Source organism: Loxodonta africana, chromosome 2 (genome assembly GCF_030014295.1).
Source record: "Loxodonta africana isolate mLoxAfr1 chromosome 2, mLoxAfr1.hap2, whole genome shotgun sequence".
In the NCBI taxonomy this organism is placed as follows: Eukaryota; Metazoa; Chordata; class Mammalia; order Proboscidea; family Elephantidae; genus Loxodonta; species Loxodonta africana.
The window spans coordinates 207,863,644-207,870,871 of record NC_087343.1 but is presented as its reverse complement, the minus strand read 5'-3'; positions in this window follow the sequence as shown (position 1 = coordinate 207,870,871).

The window sequence follows — 7,228 nt, the reverse complement described above, 5'->3', positions numbered from 1 at the left end:
AATTAGAACAACAGAACAATGTTTTGTTGAGACTGAATCTAATCAAAAGCAAAATAATATTTTTTTTTCCATTAATTCACTCTTATTAGGTGTGTACTGTTTAATTTTTTTCCCCCAGTTTCAGGGGAAATGACAGATACAGGGATTTAGAAAGTATTACACAACTGTAGAGGAAATATTACAAGTTTATATTTTCCAGAAGGGGGGGCATAGATTTATCTGGATGAATGCTAGGAAGTGATTTATTAACAAGATAAGTAATTAGGGCTGGGGAGGTGCTAACTAAGGTATAGAAGAAGGAAAGCCTACTCTATAAGAAGATTAATGAAGTTACAGCCTAATAAGTACATGTAATACTATCATAGCCACTCACAACTGAGTCCCCAGCATAGACTCAAATTTTGCATCTCAAATAGTCGCTGGTACCCTTATATAAGACAATTTATGTTATGCATATTTTTACTATCCACTCATTAGACTCATATGTCTACTGAAATATTTTAGGGGGTAGGAGTGGGGGGCCAAGTTCTCTGCACCAGCATTTTAAATTGATGCATCATCTAAGTCTGTGCCTAAATGGGTCCCATCGTTATTTCCAGAAAAAAAAAAAAATGTCTTAGCCTAGGTATATATTCTAGGTGAACAGGTATTGCTGTCCAGGAGAGAATACTGCTGATATGCTACTCATTTTCTGAGGACACATGAAAAGAGGACGTTAGAATGAGCATGTAAAATAGACCTGGATTAACCAAGTCAACACAGCACTGAATATCTGATATCTTAGAATTTGAAATCATTATTTTCCTAGACAAGGAGATAACACATTTTGAAGGAATGCCATTAATTTTGATGTCTTTATACTAATTCCAAGTAACTATTTATAGTTTTCTCCACTAATAACAAAAGCTCAATTTATTGAATGGCAAATGAGTATGACTTCCTTATCTCCTACTTTAAAAGAAGTCAAAATTTCTTGTCACAAGTCACTATATGATACCTAAATACTACTGTGGAAAAAGGTAATAGTTTGGTTGCTGATGAAATATTTACCTAGTCTCACACAACTTACTTGATTCTCACATTTGTAGAGAAAAAAATAAGACAATTGCTGCTTTAGACCAATAACCAAATAACTAATGAGCACTTATGACATTGTTGGGGAAACAAATAAGTTTATTTCACACACACACATACACACACACACACAAATGGTGAGTCAATACGACAACTGGGAGTTAATCTAAGCTTTTTTTTTTTCTTTGTTTCATTGAAAAAGATCTACTCAATCAAAAAATCTTCTCAATCTTATCTATTGAGAATTTTGAAACACTTTCTCCCTCTCACAATCTTGAAATCACTACCTTATTCCAAGTCTTCAATTTCTCTTTCTTAGACTCTTTTCTAGCAAGGTATTCCAGTTGAGTCAAAATGGAATTTGGAATCTGACATTATCAGGTAGAGTTAGTTCTTAGCTGAAATACAGAAATAAGTTTAGTCCAATTCAATCAGAAAAAAATATTAAAAGAGAATCTTTAGAAATCTAGGTGAGTCACACTTAAAGCTATGAACAAAGCCCAATATGTGCCTGAGAATGAGTCTTGTGAAGACAACACTGTCGGCTCTCCTGGGAGCCATTCACAGACCCCCAGAACCAAATTATTGGCACCTATGGAAGCTGGGTTAATTTACTGCTATCTCATCCAATTGTCTTAGTCTGGTTATGTCTGGTGTCATAGTATCTAAAGCAGGGTCTAGGATGTATGCCTTGACCATAGCTGTAAAGTGTGCAGCAAAGTGTTTCTGAGTTGTATAACAGATACTGTCCACCACCTGTCTGTCTTATGTCATATTGTGATGTCTTGCATATTGCTCTGATGCTGAAGGCTACGCTAATGGTATTTGAAATACAGGCAGCATCACCAATGGTAGACAGGTTTCAGTGGAGCTTCCAAATTAAGACAGAATAGGAACAAAGCCTGACAATATACTTTCAAAATTTAGCCAATGAAAAACTTAAGGATCACTTGCTTAGGACACATCATCAGGAGGAATCAGTTGCCAGAGGAGGGCATCCTGTTTGATGAAGTAAGGGCCAGTGAGGGGAAGGGAGACCTTTGGTGAGATGGGCTGGCACCATAGCCACATCAGTAGGCTTGAAAATGCTAGTAATCATGAGGATGACACAAGATCAGGCAATGTTCTATTCTGTTGTACATTGTTCACTGAGTTGGAGTCGATTAGATGGAAACTGTTTATCTATGTATCTAACTATCTATCTATCTACCTACCTATCTATCATTTGTCTATCTGTCCAGTAGATACTGGCACTTTTCCTAAAACTTATCAAAGGGTATTCCGATATAAAAAGAATCAAATATCCTATAGGCTTTCTACTAAACCATGGGTCACCTGGCCCCTCAATTATATCTTTACATGGGCTTTGATGAGTGAGAGATAAGATTATATGAGAAGTTAGTTTTAGGCACAGTACTTGAGTAAATAGGCATGGGAGATAGAAACAGTAGAAACCATTTGATGTCCTCTCTGATTAGGTTGCAAAATCTTCTCAGGGCACTATTGAGACAAAGACTGTGATTAGAAGCAAAAGAGGCACCTTTGTCATGAAGTACTTTCTGAAAATGTTGGGTAAGAGCTGGGGCTCTGAGATCTAATGATCAAATGTGACACAGAGCTGGGTAGAAAAGCTGTATCTCCATTTCATCAATAAACATAGTGTGGCCACAACAATGCAGGTACATCTGAATACTCTTACCTCTCTTTGACATCCCAATAGACCTGAATTTTCCTAATTTCCTGAAATGGAGCCCTGGTTGAATCTGAGGATGACTGTGATTGTCTGTCTCTTCCTTCTCTAATTTTAGGCTGTCTTGAAATTGCTCCTTCAGTGATCTAACCAAAGTACATTTTGATGATGTCACAGTCCTTAGTTTGGTATAAAATATTCTCCATTACTTTAACAATCCCTACATCTGCAGGGTCATACCTTAAAACTCTACCTAAACTTTATGTTCTCTTTATGTTACATCTAACGCAGTTCTATGAACAAGCTATGATAACTTCATGACTTCAATTATACAATAACCCTTATCTACAATCTATTACCCACTGTCCTCACATGGAGTTCTTTGACCAACTAATTCATACTTCCCTCATTTCTCAAGGTTAAGGTCAGATGTTATCTAAAGAGGAAAAGTATCGCCGAGCCTCCATGTTCAATTGTATCCTTCCTCTCTGTTCTCATGCATCTCCATTATTCCTACCAATGAAGCATATCATCACACGTTTTGTAATTATCATTTTTTCAGTATCTTTACCTTGTCCATTACTGTTAACCATTAGTAATTTGATCTATTCTTCTTTGTATGCCCAGGTCTTCCTTAATGACTATCTGTTTTACCTTCAAATGGTTTGCTCCTTAAAGCTTGTCTTGGTTCGCCTTAGCCCATCGTATTCCACATAATAATTAGGACCAGTTTGAAAGTTTCCACAAAAAAGGTGGGATTTTGAGTGGGACTACTTTGAATTTCTTTATTAGTTTGTCATGTTAAACAACAATTTCTGACAACGCTAGAATTAAGCTTCAAGGCTTTATTTGGTTCCAGAGAGATTCGTGAGTCAGGCAGTAAAAATTTAGTAAAACTAGGAAGTGTTCACCTGAGCAAGGAGAGGTTGAAAGTTTTTATAGAAAGCAAAAGACAGAGAGAATAAAAGCATTTTTTCATATATTTGCACATATTATCAGGTAAAGGACAGAGCAGGATGTATAGAACACATAAACATTTTAATTTACCTATTCAACAGGGTCCATTAATGTCTGGCTAAAACAACTAATCAAGCAGCCTGACCAAAACATTTGTACAAGCAGAAATGCTTGTGCGTACCAATGAGGTCAAAAAAGATAGGAATTTCAGACTAAGCGGGGGTGAAATCATCCAAGCGTCCTGCCTCCAACTAGTCTGAAGGATAAAGTGCAGATTCAATAGCCAAAAAATAAAATCTTTTTACTGTTGACTCTCCGGAGCCAATAAAAAGTGTAATCTAACTGTATACAAATGAATTTATGAAGGGCAGAACATCATTCATACTGTATTAATTATTTCATGGATTCTTTACAAAGATTTAGGACATAAATATCTGCTACCTCAATCTTCCAGTTTTTCAGAAAAATTAAATACCCTTGCTGTCCCCCATGCTCTGTGTGTGGTGTGTCTTGGGAAGGCATGTGGCTCTCATTTCCCATTCCCTTCCAAAGCACTCTTAGAAATAAAAGGAATGTTTCAGAATTCCTTCATTCCCTGTGTTTGTTGGGGTGGGATAGATGCTATTAGGGGCTCAGTTAGTACTTCCTGGTACGTCTACTACAACATGGCATGTCTACTATCCTTTGGCCACCCCATGTACTAGTCATTGTGGATGCCCTGAGGATGATTCTTTCTTGAGTTCCAACAACAGGCTTTCTAGTTTTCAAATCTCCAAGTACATCTAGGGGTTTCTATCTCACATCCACTACACCTGTGTTTGTGACCCTAGTGAGTAACTCTTAGGCAGAGTCTAAAATGCCCTTCTTTCCTGTAGAAATTCACTCTGAGCTTCTCTACCCTCCACAAATTTAGACCTAGCTTGTAAAACACTCATGACAAATGCTTTTTGTCTTCTCAATATATCATAAATACTGTGTGCTGAGTATGTTCAAAGGCAGTGTTTTAACCCTGACAAGGATACACTTTAACTTTCTAAAATCAGATTTTTACAGATTTAGTGCACTTTAACTTTCAAGTAGTTGTCTTTACTAGGAACTGTAAAGATTCAAATATTTAAGAAACCTAAAAAAAAACCTTACTGAACCAACATTGTTAATTTCCTTCAAGTCAGCTTTGATTCCTGGTGAACTTATGTATAAGAGAAAGAAACTTTCTCCAGTCCACTATATTATGCAATATTTTGTGTGATTATGAGGTTTTCATTGGCTAATTTTGGGGATTTCTTCCTAGTCCATCCTAGTCTAGAAACTTTGTTGAAATATGTCCACTCTGTTTTTTTTTTTAATTGTACTTTAGATGAAGTTTTACCGAACAAACTAGCTTCTCATTAAACAATTAGTACACATATTGTTTTGTGACATTGGTTGTCAACCCCAAGACATGTCAGTATTCTCTCCTTCTCCACCTATTCTCTATTGCCAGCTTTCCTGTTCCTTCCTGACTTCTAGTCCTTGTCTCTGGGCTGGTGTGCCCATTTAGTCTTGTTTTGTTTTATGGGCCTTTCTAATCTTTGGCTGAAGGGTGAACCTCAGGACTGACTTCATTACTGAGCTAAAAGGGTGTACAGGGTTCACAATAGAGGGCCCCAGTCAGAGCTGGAGAAAAATGTAGAACAAAATTCTAACTCATACACACACACACATACACACACACACAAAAATAGACCAGACTTACTGGTCTGACAGAAACAGGAAAAACCCCAAGAGCATGGCCCCCTGACACCCTGTAGCTCAGAAATCTGTCCACTCCTGATAGACTGTGCTGGTATTTTAAATCATAGCAACAGAAAAGCCACCACAATACAACAAACTGACAGGTGAGATGTGAGAAGCAATATTGCCCTTTTCCAATAAAAACATATTATTAATTCAGTTAATGAAGAACATAAGAAATATAAGAATATTTAATGTATTATGTTAAATAAAAATGCATTATTGCATATTTTTAAAGAGTTAATCCCACTGAAGCAATATGATCCCTCTCATTGTCTATTTAAAAAAAAATGTTTTATAATTTCATAGGCCTTTCCAATAGAATAGAAACAATTTGAAAATACACAATACCTAAGATGAGTTAAAGACTGCTACCAAATGACTGATATCATAAAAATTTCTACTTTAAATTTGTATAAAATTTATTACATTCCATTTTATTTATTAAGTTTGTTGGCCAATACAACTAAAAATGGAAAATTAACATGCAGATACATCATTACTATGCACTGACATAATACAATATATAAAACTGATGACTATAAAATTTAAATGACACAATATTAGAATGATCTACTAAATGTACTCATTTCTTTCACCCTGAATTGACCTTTTACGTACCTGTGAAAACAACCGGAAAAATTATCAGAACTCCTTTGCCAAACTTGACTCATGACCATGCTGGGTTATTAGTGACTAGCTCCGTGCTGTCCAAGTCTCAGTGGACAATCCCAAGTGAATACAAACAAAACAAGTATTAGAATCACTAACCAGATCAAGAAGGCCTGGAATCATGATTTTTGGTGAGTCTCCATTGAGTTATCTAAAATGTTAAGTGCAGGGATGAGACATGTATGTGCATTTTTGTTTCAAATATATTCAAAGCAGTCGACTCCAAAAAATGACTTTGTTCACGTGATGACTGTAGGTCCACTGTCAGCTGATCAATCCAATGAGTTTGTGGAAGTGAGAACATAAAAAAAGGTAGTATTCTAAATTTTATTCTTATTTTTATTCCTCATATATGAACAGGAACTTTTCTGTAATAATTAAAGAACTTGTATAGAATTAATTAAGTACTGCTATTTATAAGTATTGGAATAAGCCATTTATATATTCAGGTATCTCATTAATGAGGAAACTGCAAAAAGAAAATTTTATTAGACTTAATTGGGTCTAAAAGGAAATAAATATATACTTATATAAAATTTGTATATATATCAATGTATATCCTTAAAACTTAAAAATCAATAGGTATACTTTTTAAAGATACGAAGATCTTTTTAAACCTAAAACATAAGCTATAATACAAATCTGGAAAGAAGAGGTGAGATTTTGAACCACCCACTTAGCTACTAGCAGAAAGTGCAGCAGTTGGGACTCACCAGCTGCTCAGAGGAAGAAAGCTGGGGAAAGCTGATTCTGTAAAAATGACAGCTTTGGAAACCCTATGTGGCAGTTCTACTCTGTCCTGTGGGGTCACTATCAGTTGCAATCGACTCTCCATGACCTCATGCGGCAAGAACAACAACACTGTGAATTGAGGGTGAAACATAGTAAAATAGAATATACAGTAAATGATTAACATTATCTGTGAAACTTGTTCCTGAATTTATGATTAACAGACTCAGGCCTACCCTCAAAAACAGTGCATTTATGAAAATACGGTCACTTCCGAAATAATCCGGTTCTGTGTGACAAAATATATAATAAATGTTCACGTGACCTAAAATG